Source organism: Natrix helvetica, assembly GCF_964273705.1.
Source record: "Natrix helvetica genome assembly, chromosome: 13".
NCBI classification, from domain to species: domain Eukaryota; kingdom Metazoa; phylum Chordata; class Lepidosauria; order Squamata; family Natricidae; genus Natrix; species Natrix helvetica.
This window is the reverse complement of record NC_138557.1, coordinates 14,945,178-14,956,522: the sequence shown is the minus strand read 5'-3', so window position 1 is coordinate 14,956,522 and position 11,345 is coordinate 14,945,178.

Below are 11,345 nucleotides of genomic sequence, written 5' to 3'. Positions count from 1 at the left end.
ATTGTCCCTCCAACTTTCCACCCAGCCAAGAGATATTGTAGTTTAGTTTAATTCAGGCTTGGTGATCATGTGAAGGGCCCATGAAGTCTGGTGGGCAGAAAAGCAGGATGGAAATGCTGCTTTAAATAAAGTCCTTTATTCTCTCCACATTAAAATTTAGGCACTTTTGGTTCAATGCAGACAGTTGAAGCGTTTGGAGGATTTTCCGATTCAGCAAAGCTGACGAAGATAATCTAGTTTCTAACTTCAATGGCTAGACTTGTATTCATGTGAAAGAAATATTGACACGTACGTCCATCTTTCTGAAATAATGATACCCGTCTTGCCTTAGGGTTCAATAACTGTTTTATTAAAGCATCTAAAGAATGTGGGGAAGAAATTAAATCTGAAAGTGATCATAATCAATTCTTCTCTGCATTCTCTTTTCTAAGTAACTTAAGGGAAATAGAGCCAGCCAATTTCTTTTCGAGCTTCCACAGTCCCTACAAGCTAATTTAACACCAGGCTGCTCCTTGTTATGAATATTTAAGATTTACACTCTTTTTGTTTATTCAGAAACAATTTTCTTCAACCATCCATCAACTTCCCAGATTGTAGAAGAGGGCACAACAATAAACATAGTGTAATCAATAGTGCAAACCCCCCTCCCCCCCCAGCAGAATGAGGTAATAAGGGCAGCCATGCAAATTCGTTTTGAACTTATAACAAAAAACATTGTTTTCCCAACTGAAATTTCTTCCAGTGGGTGTTTCTGAATTTTGTTGCTTCAGAAAAATTCTGTTCTGTTCTATTCTATTCCTTGTTCTCTTCTCTTCGCTGGATCCCATTCTTGTGGAAGACAAGAATAAGCGTAAGGTCTTCCCTTACGCCAGGGGTGTCCAAACTTGGCAACTTTAAGACTTGTGGACTTCAACTCTGGGAGTTGAAGTCCACAAGTCTTAAAGTTGCCAAGTTTGGACACCCCTGCCTTACGCGATCAGAGCACCGACAGGCCACGTATCCTAGGAGAGCATCCTATCGCCCACTGGAGTTTGTATCGATTGTTTGCCCGTGTGTTATTGTGGTTGAGGTTGAAGTTGCCGTTGACAGGTAGGATGTTATAGCAGATAATTTTGTGTACTAAGCTTAGGTCAGAACGTAGACGGCGTATTTCTGGGTTGTCCAGGCATTTTCCTTTTAGAAGGAAGCTCCACATTCCTTGTTTGGGGAGAGGTCAGATCAAGAGTCAGAGAAGCTGCTCTCCCCCCACCATTTATTTTGCTAACCAACATGAGTATCTTCTCCCAGGGAGTCTTACCTTCATTCGGCTCACTTTCCAGGCTGCCAATGAACTCAGAAAAAACAAAAACAAAGCACCGTTGGTAAAACTATGCATAAAATATCAGCCTGCCAGATGTTGAGGCAGAATTAATGAAGTGCAGCATAAGCTGGAATGCACACTCTTCACAATTCATTGGCTAATAAAAAAGCAAGGTACTAACCTCAGAAGACATTAAGCTTCTGCAAAAGAAAACACAATTAGCACAACAATGAACTTCCACACCCCTTCTGCCGTAATCTTTGGTCTATGGACCAGGAGATTTTTTTACTTCTCCAGAGATCTGCTGACAGCTAACAGGCAAACTAATTTATTGTTTGCATTAGAAGGACAATACCTTAGTCTGATGGCTTTTCTCTGCCCGTGGGTTTAAAAAAAATGATACATGCTTTTGAAATTTATATCCTCATATATTTCTACACCATATAGCGCACAGGCGTTCTAGCCATCCTGCACTTATTTATGTAATTCATAAGGTGAATTTCACAATAACTTTACAACACACCAATCGTTACCTTTTCACATTTTAAACTCCCCGACTCCTCAGGGTAACTTTTAAAACAGAATTTGGCTCAATGTTAGCTCTTCTTAAAAGGTACCTCTGCTGACCTGGATAACTATCTCAGGTGACCTCAACATGAGATGGGAGGGAAGTCAGGCCAGGAAGTCATGTCCATGCTCAGATTTTCAACTGCTTTTCTTCAGAGAAGAGAACTTAGAATAACTTCAATGTCACTTAAATGTACACTAATCAGCCTACATTAAAATGAAATTTTGTTGCATACAGCTCTCAAAGGGTCACTCCCTTCAATATACATTACATAAACATGGCAAACAAACAAATATGCGTATGTATGTATGTATGTATGTATGTATGTATGTATGTATGTATATATGTATGTATGTATGTATATATGTATGTATGTATTTGTGTTACAATCCCTGGTATGCCCAAATAATATGCAATACAGCCCTGGTTCGAATCCCAGTAAGGGTATGGCTAGCTGATGAGAGCTAAATAGCTTGAAATGGATCCATACTAGTCTCCCTTTATTTATTTATCAGCACAAATACAACATTATATATTACAACAAGATATATATATCTTTGGGGTTTCTTAAAATGTTGGCTATTTTTTGGTCAGTGGTGAAGGCTGTCCTGATATTGTGCTTGTGGAGGATTTTGCTGATTTTATCTGTGGTGCCTTTGATATAAGGGAGGAGGGCGATGCCATTGTCCTGTTCTGTGTCTTGGTTTTTTGGGGGAGTCTCCTTTTGGATTAGGTTGGTGATTGTTTTTCTTTGGAATCCATTGGAGATTAATACATTTGTGAGTTTGTGTAATTCAGTTTTCAGGTGGTCTTTGTCAGCTAGGCGTTTGGTTCTGGAGATGAGGGTCTTGGCTACAGAGTTGATCTGTGCAGGGTGGTGATGGGATTGTGCATTTAAGTAGCGGTTGGTGTGTGTTTTTTTCTGGTAGATGGTGTGTCCTAGGGAGCCATTGGGTTTTTTGTAGATTAGGACATCCAGAAAGGGAAGTTGGTTGTTTGCTTCTATTTCCATGGTGAATTGTATTTTGGGGTGTAGGCTGTTGAGATGTGTGAGGAAGTTGTCCAGTTTTTCTTTTCCATGTGGCCAAATCACGAAAGTGTCATCAACATATCTAAGCCAGAGTTTGGGTTTGTGTTCAGATTTGTCTAAGGCTTTGGTTTCAAAATGTTCCATGTATAAGTTTGCAATGACAGGTGAGAGGGGTGATCCCATGGGTGCTCCTTCTATCTGTTTGTATCTTTGTCCATTATGGATGAAGTATGTGTTGGTCAGGCAGTGGTTGGTCAGGTCCAGGATGTGTTTAGGGGGCTTGTGTTTTTTCTGGATGGCTGTCAAGGCTTCTTTTATAGGCACTTGGGTGAAGAGGGATATGACATCAAAACTCACAAGTAGGTCGCTGGATTTTAAGTTTTGTTTCTTTATTGTTTCTATGAAGTGGAGTGAGTTTTGTACGTGTGAGGTGATGGATTCTGTGTAGGGTTGGAGTTGTTTGGCGAGGAATTTGGCAAGGTTCTGTAGAGGTGAGCCTATGGAGCTGACTATGGGTCTGAGTGGTGTTCCTTCTTTGTGTATCTTGGGGAGTCCATAGAGTTTGGGGCATCTGGAAGATTTCTCTCTGGGGATGATTCTTTGCTGGATCTCTTCACTGATGGCAGAGGCTTTTATTTTGGATTTGGTGGTTTTTTCCAGGTAGGTGGTGGGGTCTGTGTTTATAGGTTTGTAAGCAGGGTCTTGGAGTAGGTTGGATAGTTTGGCTTGGTAGTCAGATGTGTTCATCACCACTGTGGCGTTTCCTTTGTCTGCTGGGAGAATGATTATGTTGTTGTCTTTCGTCAGGTTGGAGAGTGCTTTTTCTTCTTGTTGCTGTAGGTTGCTCCTGGGTGGATTACTGGAGCAAAGGACGGTGCTGACTGCAAGTCTGATTTTATTGGCTTCATCTGGGTTGATTTTGATGAGTGCAGTTTCAACTCCGCATATGATGTCTTCAGTGGGGATGCGTTTAGGGACAACTGCAAAGTTGAATCCTCTGGAAAGGACATTGGTTTCAGCTGTGGTGAGGGTTCTGTCTGATATGTTGTGTAATGTTTGTTTCATGAGTTGCTGAGGAGGGGGGTTAGGCTTCTGTCGTTTTTCTAGTCTGTAGAGTTTGTTGGAGTGTTTTTCTGTCTTATAGAAGGTTTCTTTTTCTGCTCTCCAGATGATACCTGATGATACCTCCCACCTACCAAACATCTGGAAACCAGCCCTAGCCAACAAACGAACACCACCCACCACCCAAGCCGTTACAATACAAAACAACAATGCACACACAGCCTGCACCAATCAGCACCAATCTACCAATCATGATACAACCACACAACCAATCATTCCACTTACTGAAACAAAGCCAGCACTCCATCCCCTCCCACCAAGACTTACAGAAAGACGGCAGCTCCGTTCCCATTTTGAGCCCATGCTTGAAGATGGCAGGTGAGATCCTGCCGAAACATTGCAAAGACAATCTCAACCTTACACGGGAAAAGACCCGAATACAACAAAACCAGCATACCTACACCCGTGAAAATCTACACATCATACACACACACACACACACACACACACACACACACACACACACACACACACACATATAATTTGCCTCTTCAAAATCTTGGTGCTTCTTATACTCTGGTGAGTCTTATACTCCGAAAAATTTGGTAATTTGTTGTAACGCTCTCAATCGGGCCTCTGTAAAAAGTGGCCAGGACAGAAGGAGAAAGTTGGATGAGGAGGGTGCAATGACTCAGCAGTTAAAGACTCTGACAGTCCAGGTATGAAACCCGAGCTCCGTGCAATGAGGTGAGCTCCTCCTACTTGTTCCAGTTCCTTCCAACAATTCCAAAGCATGCAAATGCGAGTAGATTAATAGGTACCACTTCAGTGGGAAGGTAACAGCATTCTGTGCTCCTTTGGCTACAGGAATGCTGGCCAAATGACCATTGAACATGTCTTCTAATAACTCTGGCTCCCTCGGCCAAGAAATGGAGATGAGCTTCGTGCACTAGACTCAGACATGACTGGATGGGGAAACCTTTATCTTTACCTTTTTCAAAGTGTACCATCTTTTGCAAAAATAAAGCTACAGCAGTAACATCCTTCTTTACCTGGTCTGACTCCTGGTATCCCTTCCTTCAAGAGTGGAGTGGAGAAATGCAGGCAACATTCTGCACCCCAAATGCCCCCTGCTTTGGAAAGGGGAGTGGATACAGAATGTTTTCAAACCTCCGATAAAAAGAAAGCAATTTTCACACACTAATGAGCCAGATGGGGTCCTTCTGAATCGAGGCAATCAAGTTCAGCATCCACCAGAGTCTGGGTAAAAAGGAGACGATTTCCATGATAAAACAGCCCATTGCCATTCAATTACTCAACTGTGGAATCCTCCTGCCGTTTCTACAGCTTTCTTTGCCCAGCTTGGAGAAAGACTTTATCACAAGGTTTCCTTAAGGTATGTTTAAAAAAAAGGCAGATGTTGATAACATCTGACAGCAGGGACAGGATCTGGATCTCAGGGGGAGTCTACTCCAGCCCATGACTTTGGTGGGCTGGAGTTGTCCCCAAGCAGCTGTTGTAACCCCCAAAATTCAGGGCCCAGGTTCTTTCCAAGGCTGCTCCTACTATAGTGTTGACAGATGGAGGCGACTTCTCAGCTGCAGGTGATTCAGAGAGGAGGAAAACCCCAAGTTCTGTTTTGCTAGAAAGGCCTGTCCTGCTTGCTTAGAAATTATGCAGGATGATGGGTCATCATCAGTTCTAACTCAGTGAACAGAGAGAGATCCGGCAGTCAGGCAAGTCAGCTTCTCTATGTAGAATTTATGGGACGGTGGTGGAGGCTTAGCGAGAGGCGGTTTCAGCCGGTCGTTTGGGATGCAGAGCTCCGTAAAGGTCTATCGCATTAACAGCTCAGAGAAAGGACATAAACAGATTGCCCAGCTCTGCATCACTTGCCATATTTTTCTTTCCAAACTCTTGGCTATTTCAGTTTGTAAACTCCTCGGAAGTTCTTCGGTGGGATTCTGTGCAATGCCATCGTGAGATCATTGCAGGTTCACAACAAAGGCCAACCGCACAATGTCCCTGATTCGTAGAATGCTAATGGCCATTTACTTTGGGCACCCAGGCTGCAGCATATCTATCTATCTATCTATCTATCTATCTATCTATCTATCTATCTATCTATCTATCTATCTATCTATCTATCATCTATCTATCTATCTATCTATCTATCTATCTATCTATCCATCCATCCATCCATCCATCCATCTGTCCATCATCTATCCATATCAACCATCTATCTATCTATCTATCTATCTATCTATCTATCTATCTATCTATCTATCTATCTATCTATCTATCATCAACCATCTATCTATCATCTCTCTCTCTTTATCATCTATGCATATCCATCCATCCATCCATCCATCCATCCATCCATCCATCCATCCATCCATCGTCTATCCATATCAACCATCTATCTATCAACCATCTATCATCTCTCTCTGTCATCTATGCATATCTATCCATCCATCCATCTGTCCATCATCTATCTATCCATCTATCATCTCTCTCTATAGTTACCCATACCTTCTTTCTATCTATCTATCCATCCATCCATCATCTATCAACCATCTATCATCTCTCTCTATATATATACATATCATCTATGCATATCTATCCATCCATCCTTCCATCCACCTGTCCATCATCTATCCATCTATCATCTCTCTATATAGCCTACCTTCTATCTATCTATCTATCTATCTATCCATCCATCCATCCATCCATCCATCCATCCATCCATCCTCTATCAACCATCTATCTATCATCTCTCTATATATATCATCTATGCATATCTATCCATCCATCCGTCTGTCCATCATCTATCTATCTATCCATCTATCATCTCTATAGCTATCTATCTAATCTCTCTCTCTCTCTCTCTCTCTCTCTCTCTCTCTCTCTCTCTCTCTCTCTCTCTCTCTCTCTCTCTCTGTGCGTGTGTGTCTTTCATCATCCATCATCATGTATCTATCTATCCTTGGATTGGAAGGGTGCTTTTTATTCTTTTCTGTTCTGTTGGATGCTACGAGGCCAGTCAGAAGGTTTCACATACACCTAAAATGCTCCCAATATTTTAAATGGGCTCTGGCTTTCCAAATATCGGAGACTCCCACTTAATCTAAAGTTATCTTTCTTCATAGTTTGACAAACATGAATTGCAACTTAGGATATTGAGCAACCTCAATCTTTGAGGGAAGGGCGGCTCTCATTCCTTCCAGTTATCATGAATTTATTTAATTGTCCAGATTAGCAAAGTCACCGCATCGTTAGTGCATCTTTTGTCTTGAGGAGCCAACGAAGAGCTTCCCTGGGCTGCTTGATCAGATGCTGCCCTGCCTCTGTCCTGCTAATGCTAAGAAAATGGACTGGCTTTTATTGCAAATCCCATTAGCACAGTGGGGGACAGCATAGAAGGGTAAAAGCTGGAGAGATAGCTGTGTTTTTTTAAAAAAACCAAATCTATCAACCTTTATTAAGGGAAGCAATTATATAATTATAGGTAACAGCTCTCAAAAGGTTTTAAATACAGTCCAATAGATGATAGTGATTTATACCGAAGAGCACAGTGGAGCACCATAGCCAATTTTTTAATGACATTTTATTTCTTGCCTCCTGGTTATCACACTCTTCACTTGTGATAAAAGAACACTGCGCCATCTCCATTACTGGTACCTGCTCTGAGGAGGAATTTGAAAGGAATTCTCAAGCGTCCTTGATGCAAAGAGGAAAAAAAATATTAGCCTATCCTCCCAGAGAGAAGAAAAAGATCCATTGGTTTTGATTCTTCTCCGAAAAAGATCTAATAGCAGAGTGAAGGAAGGGTGGGAACTTGCAGGAGACCCTCTCATGAAAACACAACCCAGCCCAGGGCCACTGCAGATGGATTTACAGTCGAGGTAGATGGTGAATTTGGAAAATCCTGATTTGCTTCACAAAAGAAAAGAAAAACAGTAAAGTAAACGCAATGCACAAAGAAATTAGGTTGAACTAATGTTCTGACCTAGGCTTCCTGACACAGTAAAAAGCAGATGCTTGGTCCCCAAAATCCTCTTTTTATTTCAAAGGCTGTGAATTATGTTCATTCACAGCCCATAATGAGTCCCAAATAGTTTGTAAAGAGTCCTACAGTAGGCTGCCAAAGTCCTTCGGGATAAGGCTGATAAGCACCCACTTTTATCTTCTTTGAAAACACTGCCAAAGACTTAATTGGCATTTAGCTTGGCAAGGCCACACGGAGCAAAGAGTCCAAACGTATTTTTAGAAGGTAAACTGACCAGCATGAACCAAGTTGCTTCCTGCAAAGGCTCACCTCCTCCTTTATGTCCTATGGGAAGTGCCAATCACTTCCAAGCCTTACTCCCGAGTTGTCCCTTCTGTCTTAACTGTTCTTGCTTTCTGTTCCTCTGCCTCTCTGATGTCCGACTCTGGAGGCTCCGGAGGCAACACATAATTCCCAGATGGCCCGGTCCCCCTCTCTGCCTCCGAAGCAGAACCCTCCTCCGAGCCTTCCCCAGCCTCCAAGACAGGCCCATGTTCCTCCCCAACCTCCTCGCTGTCTGACTTCGCAGGCTGCCGGTGGACCACAACAACTAAAACCAATGCTACTGTCTAGAACAGGGGTGTCAAACGCAATTTAATTGAGGGCCGCATCAGGATTGTGTTTGACGTTGGGGGTGCTGGGGTGGGCATGTCCAGCTCAATGTCACTTGTGCCGGTATCTGTGGTGGCCCAAGCACTCTGCCAGCAAAAACAGAGCTTGGAAGGGCAGTGTGCGGCCCTCACGAGCTCCCTTTTCGCTGGCAGAGGCATCGTGGCCCGTCCTTCGCTGTTCCCCAGGGCAGCCCAGCGGGTCAGATTAAGCACCCCATGGGCTGGATCCGGCCACGGGCCTTGACTTTGACACTCCTGGTCTAGAACATCAACGCTTCTTTCTGAGCTTCAAAAAGAGCACAGCAAAAATAGCAAGCTGTTTGCTAACTGGTGGAGTTACACCTACAAGGAGGCCATTTTGCAGCTGCCCAACGTTGCAAGGTTGGACCAGACAAGGAAAATGTCTTCACAGGAATATTGGAGCAATACTTTATGGCAGAATCTCCCAAGCTTGGCAAATTTAAGATGTGTGGACTTCAACTTCTACAATTCCTTAGACAGGATAGACTTCAATGAGCAGAATTCCCTAACCAAGATGCTGCTGGAGAATTCTGGGAGCTGAAGTCCACACACCTTAAAGTTGGGAGACATTGAGCTGGAGAATCTTGGAAGTCTGCCAGTGTTCGACTTGGTCTCCTCCTTATACCTCCTTGAATCGGGGAAGAGCCAGGCTGAGCCTCTTAATACTACTTCATACAAAGGCATGGAGACTAAAACATGCAAAGAATGGTTGCAGGGTTTGGGTTTGGCCAGTCTAAAGAAAAAAAGAATTAGGGGGACGTGACAGCAGTCTTCCAGTATTTGAGGGGCTGCCACAAAGAAGAGGGGGGCAAATTATTCTCCAAAGCACCGCAGGGCAGGACAATAAATAATGGTTGGAAACTGATCAAAGAAAGAAGCAGCCTGGAATTAAGGAGAAACTTCCTAACGGGGAGGACAATTAACCAACATTTCAGACGTTGTAGATGTTCCATCACTGGAGGTTTTTAAGAAGAGACTGGACAGCCACTTGTCTGAAATAGTATAGGTTCTCTTGCTTGAGCAGGGGGCTGGACTAGAAGACCTCCAAGGTCCCTTCCAGATTCTATTCCTATTCCTATTCCTATTCCTATTCCTGTTCCTGCTCCTGCTCCTGCTCCTGCTCCTGCTCCTACTCCTACTCCTACTCCTACTTCTATTCTATTCTATTCTATTCTATTCTATTCTATTCTATTCTATTCTATTCTATTCCTTATTCTATTCCTTATTCTATTCTATTCTATTCCTATTCCTAATTCTATTCTATTATATTCCTATTCCTATTTCTATTCCTTATTCTATTCTATTCTATTCTATTCCTATTCCTAATTCTATTCTATTCCTATTCCTATTCCTATTCCTATCCTATCCTATCCTATCCTATCCTATCCTATCCTATCCTATCCTATCCTATTCCTATTCCTTATTCTATTCTATTCCTATTCCTATTTCTATTCCTATTCCTATTCCTTATTCTATTCTATTCTATTCCTATTCCTTATTCTATTCTATTCTATTCTATTCTATTCTAATCCTAATCCTCATCCTCATCCTCATCCCATCCCATCCCATCCCATCCCATCCCATCCCATCCCATCCCATCCCATCCCATCCCATCCCATCCCATCCCATTCCATTCCATTCCATTCCATTCCATTCTATTCTATTCTATTCTATTCTATTCTATTCTATTCTATTCTATTCTATTCTATTAAAAGGCTGAATAAGCTTTTGCCCCTCTTGTTTCTGCAGTGGCTTCTGAGTATCCCCTTCAAGGTCATCCCAATAGGACCCTTTGCTGTCCTGTCATACATATGGATGGAAGCATCTGCTGGAAGGTCAAAAAAGTCAAAATGGCAGCTGCAATCATGTCTCTCTTATGCAGGCCTTGAGAGTAATGGATGATCCGGTGGGCAATTTGTAGAAATCATGGTTACATTGTCCCTCACTGTTTGGAGATGTGGTCCCAAGTCAATCCTCCTTTGAAGTGCCAGACTGCAGGTTCCATGCTTCCCACCCTGGAGAAGAGTGGATGGTGTGTGTGTGGGGGTGTAGTCCCTGTTTCTCTAGATGTACCTGGAAGAAGAAGCTTGCTTAGCAATTTTGCAAAACTGTTCCGAGCCGCGGAAACAGATTCTTCTCCTGTCTTTGTCTCCAGTGACCTTAGTCAGTTGGTTAGATTTAAGAACATTGCAGGTCCATCTGAGAAGAATTTCAATGAAGCAATTTATGGGGAAGTTAATTGCTGAGTTATAACACAAACCAAGAAGTCTTCAGCTAAAGGGCAAGCGTGTGAGCAGCAGCTTCTACCAAAGGTGTCCTGGGGCTCCGCACACCAGTCATAAGACCAGAAAGCCCCTCACTTGCTGCGGGATGCACTTACGGACAAAAGCACCTTTGCTGAGAAGGCAACCATGCAAGATGTCAACCCTGAGGCTAGCCTGACTGAGGCCATTTTGAGACTTCAGTGCTGACCCCCAGAGAAGAGGGACAGGGAGGAGGGAACAGAGATATAGTTGGGGTGTGGTAGCCAAAAAAACCCTCTTTCTCTTGGGAACCAAGGATGTTCCTGCAGGTGCTCAGAAGGAGGGGACTGGAATCAGGTAGCAACGGGACAATATCCTGATTGGACCATGTGACTGATTGTATTGAAAAAGGGAAAAACATTTACTTTTAATTAGCTGAAAGCTGCGGGAGTACTCAGAGCC